A 21,866-nucleotide genomic window follows, 5' to 3' on the forward strand; every position below is an offset into this window, starting at 1 on the left:
TTGCTGCCAATTGTTGCTATTCTTTTGATTTGCTTAATTGCATGAAACTTTAGTTGCTTTCCATGTATCTACCGCCTCCAATTACCAAATGTTGTAGTTCATTCTCTCTTAATAATTAAGCATTGTTTTATATGCTTCCAAATCACCAATTTAGTATTGTTGTAATGGATTTTGTTGTCTCTGTTATCCATCTCCATTCTACACATGTTTAATTTTCATTATTAACTCTTAAGGTTCTCTTGAACATTCTAAAAGATGTCATAGAAGTTTAAAAGATTGCCAACACATCACTTCATAAATTAAATCCATAATTATGGACACATATTTATAATGTATATTGTTTTCATAAATATGACATAAATTAAGTGATCAATTATATTATAAAATCATAAGGTATTAAAAGTGTATGAAAATAAAAATGTAGATATTATTAAAGTTATATTTATAATTCGATGAGGGACAGAGTTATGAAAACAGAAACAAGAAAATTATGAAGATAAATACAGTGCTCTGATCGGAGTATTTTAAAGTTTTATTGTCTTTTACCGTTCCGTAGAAAGACTTAATTTTGATTGGCTGGTGGTCGTTTTAATGTATACGTGTTCAGTTATGATTCGAATACCTATGGAAAATCATTCATGATCGCCACGTGCAAAACAGTTTTATTTACAAAAAGACTAATTTAGATGAAATGTCCTAAATTATGGGTCTAATTTTAATTTAATAAATAATCTTGAACATGTCTCAACAGAATTCATAAACTGACCGAAATTTTTATTTAAAATAATATTTAATTTGAAATATATTAAAATAATTTCCTAATAACTTCTCAAGCAAATATTTTTACAAAAAGCCGAATCAAATAGAACCAGCCCCCCTACACCTACCCCATGATTTTCTTTTCTTTTTCGAACATACACAGTATTGTTTATACAACAGTAATTAAAGTTTGAAAACCATTTACACATTATCTGGGGCCTGAGATTTCTGTGAAGACATTAAAGAAAAGTAAGTATCTGAAGCAGTTGTAACAATGCTATTTTGTTGTTGATATAACATCAACTGATCATCACTTTGCCTATTTTCGTCGTCCACCATGGAAGCCTCTGTAAATCTGCGGCCGTAAAACCTAAAAAATATCAACGATTCAACTCTCGGCTGAGCCTGAGTTAAAGGAAGTCCACCTTCCAACATCCCTACGACGGTGGCCATACTCGGCCGGAGTGCGGGCTCTTCATGAATGCAACACAAAGCAATCCGCACTAATTTCTCCACTTCTTTATTGCTCACTCTCCCCTCGAGCCTGGATCTGCGAGCTCCAACCTCCAAGTATCTACCTTGTTCATGCATCTCCAGTGCAAACAGCGGAAAATAAACCAATCCCATTACCGATGACGATAAGGAGTTGTTGGCTCCACTGCTGTTGATTTCATTGCTTGTATGCTGTTTGATCTCAAGGAGCAGTCTTTCCTACCGCTCACCACTCACCACTCACCAGTTCAAGCAGTACCATCCCGAAGTTATAAACGTCGGTTTTCTCGGAAATGGCAGAGTTTGTAAGCCATTCGGGTGCAAGATAGCCTCGAGTGCCTCTCATTGTTGTGAAGAGACTGGATTGTTCCGGTGTAAGAAGCTTTGAGAGCCCGATCTTCGCCTGAAAATGATCATGCAAAAGAATGTTTTCGGGTTTAACATCGCAATGAATGATCTTATGCTCGCAACCGCCGTGCAAGTAGGCGAGCCCACGAGCAGTCCCGAGTGCTATATCGAACCTTTCTTGCCATTCCAAGGCCGGACCATTTCCGAAGAGGGGTCGATCCAATGAGCCTCGGTCCATATACTCATACACCAAAAACCTTTGTCTCCCGTGGGCACAAAATCCTCAGTTTAACCAAATTGACATGGTGAATGTTTCCTATTACTGCAATTTCAGTGCAGAACTCCTTTTTCCCTTGATTGATTGGATTCGTTATCTTCTTCACCGCCACAACAGTTTTATCAGGGAGTGTCCCTTTGTATACAGCACCGAAGCCACCTGCTCCGATTTGGGTCTTGAAATTCTCGGTGGCTAATAAAAGTTCTTTGATATTGAACTTCTGGGGCAACTAAAGAGTATGGAATTACTTAAACAACTGAAATGCATGTAATAATTGTTTAAGATTTAAAGATAAATACAACATTGTTACCAAAGAAAAGTTAAATAAAATAATTTAACAATAAATAGTATTCAAATTTTGGTTGGGTTAAAAGATTTCGTGTGCATATATTTAATGTTTCTTTACATTTTTATAATCAAATATAAATAAAACCAATTTATTGCATAACTAATATTTTTAATCAGATTCATTTATATTTTACATTTAAATAAAACAGTTCTCATTCAAATTAAACAAATTGTTAATATTTTCAGTTTAATGTAATGGTAACGATAACAAGTTGGATTTGTTGAATGTGACCCAAGTAGCTACTGTCCCTAGATTAGGCTGACCAATTCGGCATCCGAAGCTTGGTCAAATTAACATGTTATATAAATATTTGTTCCTATACAAGTTTGCAAGGGGACACATTAACATTATATGCACCAAAGAGAATATATCTTTTTTTTACTGATCTATAATGTTAAGTTTTCTTAATTTAATTTTAAAATTTTAAGACATGAGTGGTTAAAGAAATGATTATTATTTTTAGAGGTCTCGAATTCGAACACCAATGATTACAGTAAAGGTGATTGAACGTTTATTATCAAATAATTGAAAATACTTAAAAAAATACTATTTTATAGTTATCTTAACTTAATCAAAGAACAAAATTTTTAAAACGTGATTAGTAATAAAATAAATAGGTATTCAACTTGCAATATCATTCATTTAAAAGTACATGTCATTCAAAGCATCATGTGAACCAACTAACATATTTTAATTTTATTATTCATAAGATTACTAGTTCTAGAATTATGTTGGAAGAGAAAAACACACAAACTCATTTAATAATTTTAGCGGTCAAGGGATGTGTTATTTTTCTTTGAGATCATGAGTTCGAATAGTTATGTTTTTAGTGTATGTACATTGTCAATAGTTAAAAAAATATTATTGTAATACACTAAAATTTGGTTAGTGACTAAAATATAAGTTTTGAAAGTTTGGTAGCTAAATTATAAAGTTTGTTAAAGTATATGGACCAAAAACATAATTTTGAAAAATTATATATTTTATCCCATAATTGAACATTTTGGCCTTAAACAAGAATTTTTGTGATAATTAGATTTTCGATATGGGATTTGTATTAAAAGTTATGAAGCGATAAAGTCCGATATAGAAATCGGATAATCGGATCGAACCAGAATTTCACAAAAATTTGAAGAATGCTAGATAAGTGTTGGAAATATTATTTCCATATTTTAGATTAGTGAAATTTAGTATGAATCAGTGGAATTGAAGTCAATTTTTCAGTTTTGGCCGAACAGTAGAAATTTAGTGACTAAAATGTAATTTTTGAAAATTACATTGTTAAAGTAGAAAGTCAAAGCCAAATTGGTTCATCTTTGACTATTGAATATTTTAATGGGGGATATTTCAATGGCAATTGGTGATTATCATGATTTATTAAAGGTGAAATTGGAATTTCTCATAAATTGAATTTTAAATTCAATTTTATTAGAAAGTACCAAGTGTTTTAAATTGATAATTACTTGATAAAAATCAAGAAAAAATCAGCATCTTCCCCAAGCAATTGTCGTGAGCTCCATAGTCAAATAGGTGAGAATTTCATTTTGATTTTCAAAGCTTTATGGTTGATTTTTGGACTAAGCTATTAGATAGAGAATAAATCCTCTTGAAGTTCTCTATCATTTGGTATAAATTTTTTATGGAAATCATGCTTAGATGTTGAGATTCATGAATTTAATATTAGGAGGTTGAATTCATGCTTGAAATTGAATGGAAAGTTTACCCTAGTTACTTTATGTTTTTCAGCCATAGGGGAAAATTAAGGGAAAATGTTGAAAATTTTCCTATGGTCTAGAATTGATATTAGATGTGTTATATGTGATTTGGATGTCAAATTGGATCAATTTAGAAGCTTGAAATAGGAAAATGACTATTTTCCTAGTTTTGAGAATTGTGAGACATTATTGCATAAATGTGTTAATTTGGGGTGTTCAATGTTGAAGTTTAATATTGAAATGATGGAATTTTTAAGTTAGAAAGTTGGATGGAACCAAATTACAAATTGGTAAATTTTGATGGTGGAATTCAAAAGGTCTTCATACTTTGGGGGCTCGATTGCAAGTTTATTAAATGTGAAAGTATCATTTGGGTAAAATATTTCAATGCTGGAAATTTATTATTTGGATGTTAAATTGTAAATTTAAATATTTGTTTGGGATCAATTTGCGAGAATTGCATAGTTATTTGGGTGGATTTGAATGTTAGTAGTATTTAAAATTGCAAGTTTTTAAGTGTTGAAGTATTAGTTTGAAGATATTATTAAGGTGCTGGAAATTTTAGTAAATTATGTGAAAATAATCAAAATAGTGAAGGGCCATTATGAATTAAATTGAAAAGTGGGTATGAATTCTAAAAAGAATTCATAAATGGTGATTCGATTGTGAATTGGTAAAAGTAGAGGGATAGACGATGAAAATAAATATTTATGGAATTTAATAAACATATTTTTGATAAGTTTGAAATTTTGATGGAAAATATGATTTAGTTTTATATCGATTTAAATATCGATTTTATTTATATCAAATTAATATTTAAGCTAGATTATGTTAATTCGATACTAACATATATTTTGAATATTTTTATGTTATTATATGACGTTGTCAGACCACGATAAATCTAGTGATCAGAGTAACTCGAAAGGGACGAAAAAGATACGGGAATGCGAAGATTATTGTGGAGAAGGTTCGATAGTGGGACAAAGGTGAGTGCATTTTTAATTTGTATTTATGTTATTGAACGAACAATTGGCTTGCGATGTGTCAATAACAGAGTTACTATGGTAATAAGTGACTCCTAAATAATATGTGATTAATGATTCATGCATACATGTTCATTTGGTAAGCTAATATAATTATGGATTAAGCTAAGAATGTTGATTAAGGAAAGATGCCTAGAAATTATGATTCGAATAGTAAGTTTAGAAAATCACTATAAATTATACAAAAGTGATTAGAAGATGATATATATATACTGTTGGATTCACATATCAGTATAGTTTCGTTTAAATCAAATGGCTACTGATTTCAAGGAGCATACAAAAAGATATGAATTTTTAATCGAGGATAGGTCAGAAAACAGGGTAGTAGATTCTGCTCAAAACAATTCATGTAAGTCAGTTTTGAAAATTCGCTATAAATTGTACCAGTTGAATTAGAATAAGTGCCTTATATGGTTAGATTTGTATTGGAATCTAGTTTTCAATTGTATAAACGGGATAATTTTTAAATTTTTATATTAATAAAAAAATAATATTTCTCTAAAAGTAGTGCAAACTGTCAAAATATGAAATTTTGATAAATTAGATAGTTAAAACATTTGAAAACAAACAATTAAATCTAAAGCATAGCGATACTTATATTTTGACTCATAAATAAAGTGTCAAAGTGAATGAAGTTTATTTATTTAATTATTTTGATTGATGACGACTTATGAAAAGTCAACCTCGTATTATTTAAAGTATGTTTTCTAATTTAAATATGGATTATTTACATAACGTTATATAAAGTTTTATGGATGCTTTATATTTTGGGTGTGAACTGCCCAAGTTTCTATTTTATGATGATGAATTAAAATGATTCTGATTTTTGACATATTGGTTATTAAATGAATATGATATGATTTAAGAGCTCATTGTATGTTGCATTAAGAGTCGTGTATACAATTGTCATGCCATAAGGTAAAATGATTCTGATTCTGATTTGGTACATTTGTGTACATTATGTATAGTACCGTTGATGCATATTATATGATTACAGTTGGAGTGCATAGTCTGATTTGATGATAGCACTGAAGTGTTTTTTGCACACACTCGTCTGACTCACGTACCTTGCATTCTTTTACATATACATTGGGCTATAAAAGTAAATATGAAAGTCATGACAAGTATGTGAAAGAAAAGAATATGAAAATGAAATGAAGATTCTGAAATATGTAAGAATAAAAAGAATATGAATTGTTTATTATATTTAATGTTAATTCACATGATTTTGATAAAATCATGAGATGATGATTTTTAGGTTTTCAAGGGGAAAACAACTTGAATAGCTCTATTTGAAAGTTTTAATGTTTTTGTTTAAATTAAAACTTTATGTTTATAATAATTTATGAAATTTATGTCTTATTTCACTTTAGTTATGTTACTACCTCACTAAGTTTTTACTTAACGCGTGATGATTTTCATGCGTAGGTTCAGTCAGAAAAAGGAACGTAAAGTGAGAAGCCTCTTGAACTTCTTTCAGAAAATCATATCTAATATCAAAATCAATACGACATCATATCTTGGATTTACTAGTGCATGTATATTATATATGTACATTGTTGTATCGTATTTGTCTTTAAATGGGTTCATAATTAAGCAATGTTTAGGCAATTATATATAATTTATGAAACAACACTAAACAACCTAATTGTTTCATAGAATTTGATTCATTTTGAACGTTCAAATATTATTTTATGATTTTACATGATTAACGATAAAGTTTTAAAGCTGATAAAGAAATGTTTTAAAAATAGACCAAAAATTTTAAGTGTATGTCATCAATGAATGTATGTAGTATTGATGTAACATCTATAATTCGTATTTCGAGACATATATGGGTTATGGGTGTTACATTTATGGGTATCAGAGATGTAGGTTTAGCTGATTCTCGGCCTAAACTGAACCTATGTTATGTTAGAAATATGTACATGCCACTAGGATGTCAAAATTACTGATATGGTATGGTTTGATGATTTTATTTGTGACTGCTCCTTGCTAACGTAATTTTTGAAATATATGTGTTAGATGTCGAAAACTAAGGGTAAGGGTAAGAAAGTTGATAATATTAAAAAGAAGACCGAGATTGAAATTGATCCAGATAGACCTGAGAGGACTTTAGTATCTCGCCCTAGACGGGTTAGAGCTATAAGGGATTTTCTCCATTTTTGGGAAGAAATGCCTCAACGTTTAATGAGGTAACTGAATTAGAGGAATCTATTAAAAGGTTAAAAAGTATTACAAGAGAAGTTGAGATTGATGAGGATTCAAAAATTATTGAATTTATAGATGATTCTAGGATTTCTACATGTAAATAAATCGTTTGCCAAAAGTTTAAAGAAAGTTAAGTTCTTAGTGAATCAGATGATCATTATGTTATTGTTCGAAATTATTTAAAATGAGTTTGAATAAGAATATTTGTTTATCTAAAGAACTTGAAGAGTTTCAAGATTATAGTAAATGGAGTGAGATTATAGAAATGAGAAAGTATATGAAGAATAACTTCAAATGATTGAGTAGTAATTTACCGTTAAGATTAAATATATGAATAAATTTTGATAATAAAATATTAACTTAAATAGGTATTTTCTTAGAATTTATTTACAGTAACGAATTCGTTGGGTCTTACCGAAAGAGTAAAGCGGATAAGTAGAAATTGCGTGATAAAGATTCAAGGGGTGATACTCCTGGTGAATTTTATAGAATTACCATTTGATAAGTTTAAGATCATCGTGGAAAATGATTGATTATTTCTATATCATGGTTAGGTAGATTGTCGCAAGAAGTGATTATTTCTGAAAAGTATGAAGCGTTCTTAAATAAAAGTAATTGGAGAAAAAGGCAAAAGTATTTCCTATTGTGATATCTGTAGTATTGGCAATGAAATTGACATTAAAAGGTTGTTCAACTTTTTAGGTAAAGGTATTTGCCTATTTCAATGGCCCCTTATCGAATGGCTCTAACTGAGCTTAGAGAGTTAAAGGCATAACTATAAGAACTACTTGACCGAGGTTTTATCAAATCGAGTGTGTCCCCATGGGGTGCACTGGTATTGTTTGTTAAAAAGAAAGGAGGATAGATGCGGTTATATATAGACTATCATCAGTTGAATAAAGTGACGATAAAGAACAAGTACCCTATTCCGAGGATCGATGATCTGTTTGGTTAACTCAAGGGTGCTTCAATATTTTTGAAGATTGATCTTCGGTCCAGATATCACCGGTTAAAGATTAAGGAAGAAGATGTTCCAATAATGGTTTTCAGAACTCGATATGGTCACTATGAGTTTGTAGTGATACTGTTTAGACTGACCAATGCTCCAGCAGCATTCATAAATCTAATGAATCGGTGTTTATCAATAATATTTTGGTTTACTCCAAGACTAAAGAAGAGCGCAAGGCATACCTCTACATTATACTTCAAATGCTATGGGTATGCTAAGTTGTTGAAATATAAATTTTGCTGTCAGGAGTTTCTTTTCAGGGTAACGTGATTTTAGCAGAAGGGATCAGAGTAGATCCCAAGAAAGTACAAGCTATAGCGGAGTAGAAAACTCGAATAATGTTTTCAAAGTTCGAAGTTTCTTGAGACTATCAGGTTATTAGCGAAGATTCGTGAAAAATTTCTCAATGATTGCTTCACCACTTACTAAGTTTCTCAAAAAAGATGTGTCATTTGTTTGGACTGAAAAGTGCCAAAAAAGCTTCGATACACTTAAGAAGATCTTGACAGGAGTACTAGTTTTAGTACAACCAAAATCAGACAAAGATTATGTGATTTACAGTGATGCGTCCCATAATGGTTTGGGATGTGTGTTGATGTAAGAAGGTAAAGTGGTAGCCTATGCTTCGAGACAGTTAAAGACGCACGAACAAAATTATTTGACCCATAATTTAGAGTTAGCAGTTGTAGTATTTGCTATAAAAAGTTGGTGCCACTATTTATGATGAACAATATTATATTTATACAAGCTATAAAAGTTTGAAATATCTGCTAACTCAGAAGGAATTGTGTAATACCCCAAATTTTTTAGTAGTAACCAAAATATAAGTTTTAAAATTTTATTGGCCAAAGTATAAAGTTTGAAAACTTCAAGGATGAAAATGTATTTTTAAAAGTTTAATATTTTGGCCTATAAATGAATAGTTTGTCTCGCAATAAAAATTTTCATGGGAATCATAATTTTGATTCATGATTTGTATTAAAAGTTATTAAGCAGTAAAGTCCAGTAAGAAATCGAATAATCGAATCGAACTGAAATTTCATGAAAATTTGAAAAATGTTAGATAAAGGTTGGAAATATTATTTTCATATTTTAGAACAATGAAATTTAGCATGGATTAGTGGAATTGAAGTTAATTTTCTATATTTAGTTGAAATTGGGAAAATTAGTGACTAAATTGTATTTTTCAAAATTTCAAAGGGCAAAGGTAAAATGTGAATTTTTATTTGTTCATATTTGACTTTGAATATTAAATTAGAAGATATTTTGGTGGCATGGTTGAAACTATCAAGGATTTTAAAGGATAAAGTTTGAATTTCCTATTGAATGAATTTTAAATTCATTTAAATTATAAAATGACATGTCTATTAAAGATAAGTGTAGAAAATTATCACCCCTTTCACCTTCAAGTTGTCGTGAGCCTCCATGGCTAAAGGGGTAAGCTTTTCAAATTGATTTTTAAGCTTATTTGATTGATTTTTAGGTTAAGCTATTCGATAGAGAATTAATCCTCTTAAAATTTTCTATCATTTGGTATAAAAATTTCATGAAAATCATTCTTGGATGATGAGTTTCATGATTTGGGTGGTTTAAGAACATGTTAGGTTTTGAAGAGTTAATGGATGATTTTTAAGTTACCTAGGTTGTAAATAAATTTTCAACCATGAGTGATGATTAAAATTATCTAAAAGCGCATGAATAAGTTTTAGCCATAGCTAGGGTTTATGGATATTGGTTGAATTTTGATTGAATTCGATGTTATGAAGATTAGAATAGCACGAATTAGATCATAGGAGCTTGAATTCATGCTTGAAATTGAATGGAAAGTTTGCCCTAGCTACTTTAGGATTTTCGGCTATGAAAAAAATAGGGGAAAATGTTGACATTTTTGTATGGTATGGAATTGATATTAAATGTGTTCAATGTGATTTGGAGATTGATTTGGATCATTTTGGAACCTTGAAATAGAGAAAGAGCTAGTTTGCAAGTTTTGAGAATTGAGAATTGAGGAACATTGATGCATAAATGTGTAAATTGGAGTATTCAATATTGAATTTTAATTATAAAATGTTGGAATTTTAAGTTAAATAAGTGATTTGGGATTAAAGTGCAAATTTGGATAAATTTGGTGATGGAATTCGAATAGTCTCAAAAGTTAGGAGTTAATTGTAAATTTTCAAATGTGATAGTATTATTTTAGTATGAAATTTCAATGCTGGAAATTTATATTAGTATGATGATTTTTAAGATTAAATATTAGATTTGGGATCGAATTTCAAGTTTAGTAAAGTGGGTGATTGAATTCGAAAAGTCTAAGGAAATAAAGGATGATGTTGCAAGTTTTTGAATGTTTAAGTATTGAATTGAGTATATTTTTAAGGTGCTGGAAATTTTAGTAATTTATGTGAAATGATCATAATGGGGAAGGATCATTATAAATTAAATGGAAACATTGATATGAATTCTAAGAAGAATTCATAATTAGTATATTGAATGCAAAGTTGGTAAAAGTTGAAGGATTGATGATGAAAGTAAATATTTATGGAATCGAATGAGTATTTTGGAAGGTTTAATATTATGATGTAAAACACTATTTAGTTTTATATCGATTATAGAATTTACTTTATTGAAACTAGATTATGTTAGTAGAATACTAACATACAATTTAAAATGGTATTATATATGTGATGTCGTACATATTACGACAAATCTTGTGATTCCTGTGACACGAAAGCAAAAAAAAGTTATTGAGTAAAAGAGTATCGTATTTAAGTTTTAATAGTGAGGCAAATGTGAGTGCAGTTTATTTAATTATATATACTGATTGAGAAATACTTGCGATAAGTCAACCTCATATTATTATTTCAAAGTATGACTTTTTAAGTACGATTTAATTATAAATATGGATTATTCTCATATTGCTTATTTTAAGATTTATGAATGATTTTTGGGTATGAGATTGCCCAGTATGTTTTTATATGATATTTTCTGAAAATATATTCGAATGAATTTTTGAATATAATTTTAAAGAATGATCTATAATTCTAATGATGGAATATTTCTTTAACGATTTTAGAAATGTTATTTGAATTTATTTTAGAGCATGATATACTCAGTATTTTACATGATATCTATATTCTAATTATGGATGATTTCGGGTATGAATTGCCCAAATTATGCTTTTTATGCTGATAAGTTAAAATTGATTTTGATATGGAAATGTTGATTATTATATGAATATAATATGATATGGAAGCTCATTGTATGTTGCATTGAGAGCCGTGGGTACACTTGGCATGCCAAGAAGTTGAGTAAAGTTCAAGTTAAGTTAAGTTATAGTACATTCGTGTACATTAGGTATGGCTCCGTTGGTGCATATGATATGATTTAAACTTGGAGTGAATATTATGATGATGATTGGCACCGTGTAGTGCTTAGTGCACACATTATGTATGACTCACGTACATTGCATTATCTTACATATACATTGGGTTATGAAAGTAAATGTTAAAGTTATGACAAGTATCTGAAATAAAAGAATATGGAAATGAAATGAAAGTTCTGAAATATGTATGAATGAAAAGAGTATGAAATGTTTATTATGTTTGATGTTGATTTACATGATTTTTTATAACATCATAAGATGATTATTTTCAGGTTTTCAAAGAGGAAATGGCTTGAACAGTTCGGTTTGAAAGTTTCAATGTTTTTATTTAAATTACAGATTTATATTTTATAATACTTTATGATATTTGTGTTTTATCTCACCTTAGCTATGTTACTTCCTCACTAAGTTTTACTTAGCGCGTGACATTTTTCATGCGTAGGATTCATATAAAGAAGTGTAGGATTCATATAAAGAATCATACGTGAAGTAAGGAGTGCTAAAATCATCTCTTCTTGGAAAGTCAAGCCAACCTACAGTATCAGTAAGACATCGTTTACTCATTAGTGGCATGTATGTTATAAATGTTTGAACGGCTCTAAGCGATTAACTTAAAATGGCCAATAGTAAATTAGGCAGTATTTTGGCAGTTTTATATATGTTGAGAAACATCATTGAACTGTCTAGTTGCTTCTTAAAATCATATTTTAATTTTACGATAAATTATTATTTTATAATTATATATGATTAATTAAATAGTTATAAATTATTAAACGAGAGGTTTTTAAATGGAATGAAAGTTTAAATATTTATGTACAAATAATGTTTGAAATGTCAATGTGACGTCTTTAACTCATATTTCGAGATGTATAAGGGTTATAGGTGTTAAATTAGTTAGTATCAGAGTTGTAGGTTTAGTTGATTCTCGACCTATCATGTCTATTTTATGTTGAAAATTTGTACATGTCACTAGGATGTCGAAATTTCTGATCTGGTATGGTTAAGTGATTTTATTAACGACGTTGCTCTTTACTAATGTAAAATTTTAAATGTGGTTGTATTAGATGTCGAAACAAGAATGATCGTTTTGAACGATCAATTTTGAGCTTTAAGATGAAGCTAAAAGTGAAAGTAAGAAACCTGATCAGGATAAGAAAAATTCGAAATTGTAATAGATTCAAACAGGCCGGAGAAAATTTTAGTAAGTCACTCTAGAAAGGTTGGAGCCGTAACAGATTATCCTTCATTTTGTCAAAGCAATGCCCCACTTTTTAATGAGGTTAATGAATTAAGGGAATATATCAGATTGTTTAGAAAGTGCACAAGAAAAATTGAGACTAAACAGTATTAGGAGATTATTGAATTTACTGATGATTTAGGTTTCTACATAAATGTTTTAAATTTTTGAAGAATGTTTGGAAAGTGTACAAGTTAAGTATTAAGCTGATTATATAGATGTTTAGTTTGGTTTAATTTTGGATAGTAGATTAAAGACTAAATCTTTAAGGCTAGAGAGCAAGAGTAAGTGGTAAGTAAGTAGGTTTTATACTGGAAGTTTAAGGAAAGATGATTTTAAGTGATCATACATATATTATCATCAGTTAAGTGAGATGACAGTGGACGATGGGTCTGTATTAATTATGATTAATTTGGGTTCTACATATTTCTATATTAGTACGAAATTAGCAAGAGGAAAAGGTATTCCAATTAAACCCTTTAATAGTGATTTGATAACAATGAATCCACTGGGTTATAGTGCCTGAGTAAAGTAAATAATTATAAATTGTCCAAAAAATATACAAGAGGGCATGTCTCGAAAAATCTTATGAAATTGTCATTTGATAAGTTTGAGAATAATCGACCATCATTTGGTTACTTTTATATCATGGTTAGGAAGATTGTCACACAAAGCGATTATTTTTGGGGGGAAATGCGAAAGGTTCTAAAATAATATCAATCGGAGAAAAAGTGAAATCATTGTGTAGATGCTCGATTTGTCCGGGGCGTTATTTAATTTTAATTGGGTTTTACTATTATCGTTATTAGGGTTATTAGCATAAGTTTGGTATTTGTTAGTTATTAACATGAAAAATATATGACATAAAATTGCAATAAAAAATAATAATAATTTATAACATGGACTAAGTATATTTATTTTTACTATTACAGGGCCTACACCAGAGTTACAACTAAAACGGGCCAGACCAAACATGCCCAAGTATAAGAGAACCCTAAAACCCGTTAGGGTTTCCAGCTTCTGGTTCCAGCCGCCGCTCACCCTGGACTGTTGGATCTGCTCCTAATCCAACGGTCCAGATTAAAGGATCATTAGGGTTTTTGCCCTATGCCCAGCGCCGCCTTCCACGTCCAGAATGAGCCTCTGTCGACCGTTCGTCTCCACCAGTCAGCTTCCACCGACTGCGCAGACTCACAGAGTCCTCCCTGAAGCCCATGACCAGCTCGCACCCGTGACCTGCAAGCACACCAAACAAGAGACAGAGCACAAAGACAAAAACAAAACAAAACGCAAGAAAAGAGGGTATTTTTATCAACAGTTATCATCAAAAGGGGGAGTCATCAGCAAAGGAAGAAGAAACGAACTAAAAAGTAAACTACCAGCCATCAACAACGGAAAAAAACCGGAATAGAGACCAAGCAACCATCCAAGAAGAAAACACAAAAATTAGAACGACCCGTACCTTTCTCGTCTATAAAGACCCTCATCGCCCTCATTAGGAGGCAGTGTCTCGTCGAATCGAAGGTAAACCCTTCACCCTTCGTTGGTTTCTGGTTGGTTTAAGTGTGCATGTGCGTTTTGGGTCTGGAGTTAGAAGCTGAAGGGGTAGATTGGGGTTAGGCCATCGTTCTTGGGTTAGGTTCTAGGTAGGTTTCTGGTCAAGGTTGCTCATCGGAGTCCTCCGGGGAGGTAAGAGGTCACGGTGGCCGTAGTGTTGTGAGGTTACTAGAGGGTGAAGCCGGTTGGGTTTTTAAGTTTAGTTTGGGTTTAGGTCGCCGGTTTAGGTTGGTATTTGAAGGGGTTGTCGTCGGAGGGAGTTTAGTGGATGTCTTGGCTCCTTATCAGAGCCATTAGACGGCGGTGGCCACGGCGTTGGTTATGCTTCGTCTGGGGTTTGAAGGTTGAAGAAGGAGAGATTGAGAGGAAATCAGAGAAGAACGGCGGGTATGTTTGGAGGATGAGGGGTTGAAGTGATTTAGGGTTTCAGATTTTACCCTAATAACCTATATAACATAACGCCAGAACGGCGTCGTTTCGTTTAAGTCCAAAACGGTAGCGTTTTGATAGCTGAGGGGAAAACTGTGCGTTTTAGGAAAAGGGGTTAATGTCTGGCGTGGCCATCCCAACCTTGTTTCATTTCGATTTGGTCCCTATACTGAACTTTATTATCTTTTGATTTTGTTGCATGATTTTCAGCGTTTTTCATGATAGTCCAAATTCATGTTGGGGCCATTTTTATGTTGTTTTTACATTGGATGCATAGTTTTAGAAACTTGCATTTTGATCCTATGTAGTATTTTGGTTGTATCATGTTTGGACTGCCCAGAAATGAAAATGTTATGAAAAGAGCCTGTCTTTTGTGTTCTTTACATTTTAGCCCCTTTGTTTAATATTTTATCCATGTTCGTAAGTTTAATTTATTTATTTTAAATGTATGCATGTATAGTATTCCGAGTATGTTGTTAGTACACTTTTGTTTAGTTGTTTTTTTTTTAAAAAAAAAGCATGTTAATCTCGTGTGCATAACTCGATCTAATCACATAATCAGAATTAAGGGTAATGCCCTTTTAATCTAAAATTATCAGAATGGCTTTTCTTAACTTACAGGAAAGTTGTTTTGACGATTTTAAATTAAAATGGTATCCCGTTAGTAACGCCAAATTAAATTTGGATATATCATTGTAAAATTTGGGAGCGAAAGAAAAGGAAATATTCGACTATTTAAACTTTTCAAGAAAAGGTTGTTAGAACTGAACTAAAGATCTGGTCTCGATATTTTTAAATAATCGAATATTCTTTATCTTTCTAATGACTTGGTAATTTTAAATTAAATCTATTTTGTTGCTTTGAATGTTGCAAATTTGCATGTTTGTTGTTTAAAGGGATCATTAATCAAATTAAATTTGAACTTGTGAAATTTGTTGCAAAGAAATTAATTAATCAACTAGGTATCGATTTAGGGCGTTGTGGGGGTGCTAATCCTTCCCCACGCGTAACCGACTCCCGAACTTGGATTTTGGTAACGTAGACTGTAAATTTGTCGTTTTAATTAAAATTAATTTTTATTTAAAATGACAATGTTTTTGGGTGCCCAATCACACCCTAATCAAAGATTGGTGGCGACTCCTCGAACCTTATATTTTTATCGTAAAGGAATTTCCAATTTTTCGAAACGAGAGGTTTTCTAAAATCGCACTGTTTTTAATTAAAAATCCAATTGAAAAGATAATAATTAAAAATGACGCGGTTTTCAAAAGTCCCGCCCCGGTTACAAAAATCGTTTCGACAGCTTGGCGACTCCGCTGAGGACTTTTTAGAGAGTCAGGCCTATAGTCGATTAATTAATTGTCTTTGCAAACGAAAGTTATAAGTTCGCTTTGATTTGGTTCTTGATCCCTTATTTGTTTGAATTGTTTTGTGTGCATCTTAAAATTGTAATTTGGGTTAATGAGTAAATAGTTGTACTAATGTCTGATCTACATGTTTTCAGTTTTCTGACTTTCACTTTAGTCTATTGTTTCTCTTGGATCGAGGCAAAGGATTATGAGTTTCCCCACTGTTGATGTAAACCTTTAATATTTAGAGCACTCTAACTGTGCTCTGTCCCGTTAGGTAGGGGTGAAAGCTACGCTTACGTGAGAAAAATTACTTTTCTCCGCATGGGCTTTAGCTAATAACCTCTGGGGTACATGCCTTATGTTTACGAGTGAAACATTGAGTTTCCTCGCATGGACATAGGGAAATGTATCCTCTCGAAATTGAACTTGATCCGTTTTAAGCCTATAATGGGCGAGGATCGAGGGTCTGGCAAGCCCAAGGGGGCACCAGCAAAGGACAATTCGAGGACCCTTTTAGAAATACTGAAACTCTGCCCATCTTATGTTGAATCTCTGTCCCCCAGACACAAAGGGGAAACTCATTCTAACTTTTCCCTCGAATTTATTTTTTGCAAAAAGTATGCGAACTAGAGATCATGTGGTTAGGTTTATTTTTTGAACAGGCATGTGAATTAGATACCATGCGGTTAGGATTTTTTATGAGTAACAAAGCATGTGGGTAAATATCATGTTGGGTAGGATCTACTAAAGCATGATTCGGTAGATGCCATGTCGGGTAGATACCATGTGAATAAGGTTTAGGATGTATATATTTTCTATCGTCATGTTGTTTGTTTATTCTTTGACTATTCATTGTATATACTAACACAGTTTTATTTTTGTTTGTGTTTATGTTTTATTTATTATTGCTGCATTGCATCATCATTCATGAAGAAATGTGTTGATTCACAAGGTGGTCATAAAAGTAGAAGGCGGTCATAAAATGGACAAGAGCTTTCATAATAAGGAAATGGATAACGCGGAAGTGAGGTCATGGTCCGAAGAAACTCAGAGGAAGAAAGGCGACAGTTTGACTGAAGATTACATATCAGTACTACCAGAGGTTGCTCCGATCAGTCTAAAGCAAAACGATTTGCAAGAGTTACGCGAAATTTGGGAAAGTTGGAATTCTGATGTGAAATACTCTTTCTGGCAAAAGTATGGTGACATCGCCCTTCTGTTGTACGTGAAAGTAAACGAACCCCTAATCAAATCTCTCATCCAGTTTTGGAATCCCGCATATAGCTGCTTCACTTTCAACAAGGAAGACATGACTCCCATGTTAGAAGAATACACCTCCTTGTTTCATTTCGAGACGATACACTTGGACCGAATCTACTCAAAACCCTCAAGGACACAATCCTTTAAGAGCAAGCTCGCAAGGATTACTGGGATGGGGGAGAAGTGGGTTGCTGATCGAATCCAAAAGAAGGGAGAGTCCGATTGCTTCCCTTGGTCATGCCTCAAGGAGATTATCGTCAAGCATAGCGATATCGAGAAGAGCATGGAGATGTTCGCCTTGGGAATTTATGGTTTGATGATTTTCCCGAAAGTTCTTTATCACGTGGAAGCCGCAGTGGTCGATTTATTCGAGCGTTTGGAAAGGAAGGTAAACCCTGTTCCTGCGGTTTTGGCCAAAACATTCAGAGCACTTAGCAGTTGCAGAAGAGCTGAGAGTAGCCGCTTCACCGGGTGTGTCCAGTTGCTTACTATTTGGATACGCAGTCACTTCTGGAAAATTGACCGAGAGTATAGTCGATGGTTTTCTACGGCCTATTCACCCTTAAAAGATTTCCTCACTAAAGAGTGGCCAGAGTATCTCACCAGGAAGGATTGGGTTTCACTCTTCAGAAATTTACAGGAGCATAATATAGTGTGGCGTGTCCCCTGGTTAGTTTTTGTGGATGTGTTGTACAAATGCGGGGATTCCGATTGGGTAACTCTATTAGGGTTATGGGGTGGAGTAGGCTATGCGCCACTGATGGTACTAAGGCAATTTGGGGCACGCCAATTCGTCCCAGCTACATCCGGTCTGAAGGCATCTGAATTTGTGTACTGTGGAGATCACTACAAGAAAACTGCTCGTGCAATGTCAGAGGCGTGGAAGTCAACCTTTAGAACTGATTTCATAGCAGCTGAGGTCATGCTGATGCCAGATTACGTGGCATGGAGGGCGGTGCAAAAGAATGATATCCTTCCGTTGGTGGATCGTGACCAAACAATTCCTTTGGAAGCATAGTTTAAATACGTACCGTCTAAGTTGGAGATACTGAAGAGTGAATTCGAAGCAGAAATCTCCAGGAAGGAAGCAGAGTGTGAGGCCCTTAGACAAAAGAATTTCATGTTGGACATCGATAGGGGGTTCTATAATACACAGTTTGAGCTTATGCGCAAGAGAAATGATGAAGTGGAGGCCAATCTCACTAGTTTACAGAGCGATTACCAAAAGATGAGTCGAGCACGGGTAATTGCTGGCCTCGGGAGAACTTCAGAGCAGTGGCGGTTAGAGCTCTGGGCTGAGAGGGATAGTCGAGTTAGAGACGTCAGAGCCGAGAGAGAGCACCGAGTCAGAGAAGTAGAGACAGAGAAGAAGAAAAGAAATCAAGAACTTGAGTCCGAGAGAAGGTCCTGGGTTAGGGCACTGAAGAGCGAAAGGACAGAGGCTAAAGAGTTAAGACAAAGGTACACCTTGAGCAAGAAGCGAGAAGAAGAATTGCATGCTAATATTGAAGAACTCATAATGAAGGCAAATAACATGCAACTTGAACTTGAGGTTAGAAAGCAAAGAATCGACGAGCTCGAAACTGAGAAGAGGCAAAGCAAAGAAGAGCTAAAATTAGAAAGGCAACATCAGGAGAGTGTGCTCCAAGGCAAACAGGATGAAGTATTCCTCTGGATACAGAGGTGCGGAGCAAAGAACGAACGGATAGAGGTACTCAATCAAGAGATGCATGAAATGGAATCAAGGCATGAGGAAGAGTTAGCTCAAGCCAAGGCAAAGAATGAAGAGTACAGTGCCTACGTTATGCAGCTTGAAAGTTCCTTATCTGCAGAAAACAGTCAGCGTTGCCCAGTGGATCAAAGGGTTAGCCTCGAGGAGAACGCTGCTTTGTAAAAGAAGATTCATGATTTAGAGGCTTCCTTACGAAGCTGCCAGATACAAATCGCTGGTCTCGAGCGCACCGTCCAAGGCACCAGACTGCAATGGCAAAACTCAACTAGAAGACAAACGTGAATCACGTGATCCGAGAGACCATGAATCAGTTAAGCGGCGTTGCGAGGCAGTTGGGAGAGATGGACCTCCAAGCAAAAGTCATCCAGAGCTACACCAATCTAGCATCAGATGTAGGAAAGAGGGTCGATTGGCTTGTCAATCAGATAGTAGAGCTGAACATGAGAGCTAGGCCTTTTCTGTAATGGACTTTTCTTGTAAAGATGATGCTTTTGTCCTAAATGAAAGTTGTTCTAAGACTGATCGCGTCTTATGAATCAATGCCTTTCTGCATGCATTTGCATTTTATTTGCAATTTAAGTTTTGTGTTGCATTTGTTATCACACTTTACATAATTTGCATTCATCCTCAAAGCATTAAAATTAACAATAAGGGATACATTACAGAATACTGGGAAATTTCAAGCATCACTATAACACAAGGAAGGCCATGGATGATAAGATTGCTCAAATTGAAAGAACTCAACTGTAATTGCAAGATGATCTAAAGAAAATGCAAGAAGATATGCTTAAGGATCAAGAGGATATGTTGTCTAAGTTGGCAAATATGCTGGGAGGGAGAAATCCAGAGCACGGAAAGGCCCATGAGCAAACAAGTGAAGAACCACTTTACCCTCCAGGGTTTACCCCGGTATAGTCTCCGAATATCCAAGGAACATCTATCCATACCAAAGTATACATAAATCCTGACGGCATTGCAGTTAATCCGCAACCTGGATCTTGTTCGCATCCCGAAGAAAGCCCATATCACCAGGTCCCGGACCTTGATGAAGAAGCAAAGAAGAGCGAAAACAAGTTGTTGCAGGAGCAATATAAGCAGCTAGCAAATGAAGTACAAGCTATGAAAGAAGATACCAGCTTGTATGGTCTCGACGCTAAGGAACTGAGTTTAGTTCCTGATCTGGTCCTACCTCCCAAGTTCAAAACTCCTGACTTCGAGAAATACGACGGTACCCAATGCCCTTCTGCCCATATCACAATGTTCTGCAGGAAAATGACTGGTTACGTAGGGGATGACCAGCTGTTGATCCACTGTTTCCAGGAAAGCTTAGTAGGCTCAGCATTGCGATGGTATAATCAACTAAGGAGAGTTGATGTCAGGACATGGAAAGACCTGGCCAAATCTTTTCTTGACCAGTATATGCATGTGAAGGACGTCAGGCCTAACAGAATGGTGCTGCAAGCAATGGAGAAAAAGCATAATGAAAGTTTCAGACAATATGCTCAGAGGTGGAGAGAGGTAGCAGTACAAGTCCACCCACCGTTGGTAGAGGAGGAAACGAACCTACTTTTTGTTAATACCTTGAAGGCTCCATTTTTCTCACATTTTGTTGGTAATCCTTCTCGAAGTTTTGCTGATATAGTTACGGCGGGAGAAATGATTGAAATGGCGATTAAAAGCGGGAAGCTTGAGGGAGGAGATTCCAGTAAGAAATAGCCGATGAGGAAGAAGGAAAACGAAGTCAACAACGTAAGGCAGTATGATTCCCATAATATCACAGTGTCCAGACCACAGGGAACGGTAGCATCACCCCAAATTGACAATAGACAAGGGGCAAGAGATCCAAGGAGAGAGAGGCCTCAATTTGATCCGATTCCTATGACTTATAAGGAGTTATTCCACGAATTATATGATCGACATGTAGTCTCACCTTATCATGTGGACCCTATACAACCCCCGTATCCCAAGTGGTATGATGCTAGTGCTAAGTGCGAATACCATGCAGGGGTTTCCGGACATTCTATTGAAAATTGTCCCGCTTTCAAAAAGGTCGTCCAAGCTCTGAGGAGAAGAAACGTCATCAATTTTGGTGACAGTGAACAGCCAAACATAGCCCAGAATCCATTGCCAAACCATGCAGGAGCCGGGATTAATGCAGTCGCTGAAGAGAAAGGAAGAATGACTGTAAAAAATATTAGTGAGGTGATGTCACCCATGTCTTGGGTGTGGTGCCAAATGGTCAAGGTAGGACTATTAAAGACTAATCTGCCATGTGAACAGTTCAACAATAAAGAGATGTGCCACTACCATAACTGCACAAGACACAGTATACAACAGTGTTCGGATTTCTTAGGGCTGGTACAAGAGATGATGGATAGTAAGGAAATCGAGTTCTTCAAAGAAGTGGCTGAGAAAGAAGAAGCGGAAGTTTACGCCTCTGAGGGATCATCCAAAGGGGTCTATAGTGCTAGTTGTCCCCTCGTCATTACTCCCAAGAATCGAGTGGCTGAGAAGGTAGCTCCAAAGGTGATTATTACACCCCCCTCTCCGTTCCCGTACAAAGACAATAAACAGGTACCCTGGAGATATACTTGTCAAATAGGAGAGGTGTCAAAGCAACAGGAAGAGGTAGATGAAGTGGGACACATGACCAGGAGTGGTAGATGTTATCACAAAGAACCTGAGAAAAAGATTGCTGTCGAGAAAGGAAA

The 21,866-nt window shown here is 34.1% G+C and overlaps 1 pseudogene; it reads right to left on the minus strand.

Moving 5' to 3' along the window:
* Positions 1–960: 960 nt before the first annotated feature.
* LOC120217021 lies at positions 961–14,312 on the minus strand (annotated as a pseudogene).
* Positions 14,313–21,866: the final 7,554 nt, after the last annotated feature.

The sequence above is a fragment of the Hibiscus syriacus genome, unplaced genomic scaffold (genome assembly GCF_006381635.1).
Source record: "Hibiscus syriacus cultivar Baekdansim isolate YM2019G1 unplaced genomic scaffold, ASM638163v2 tig00110174_pilon, whole genome shotgun sequence".
In the NCBI taxonomy this organism is placed as follows: Eukaryota; Viridiplantae; Streptophyta; class Magnoliopsida; order Malvales; family Malvaceae; genus Hibiscus; species Hibiscus syriacus.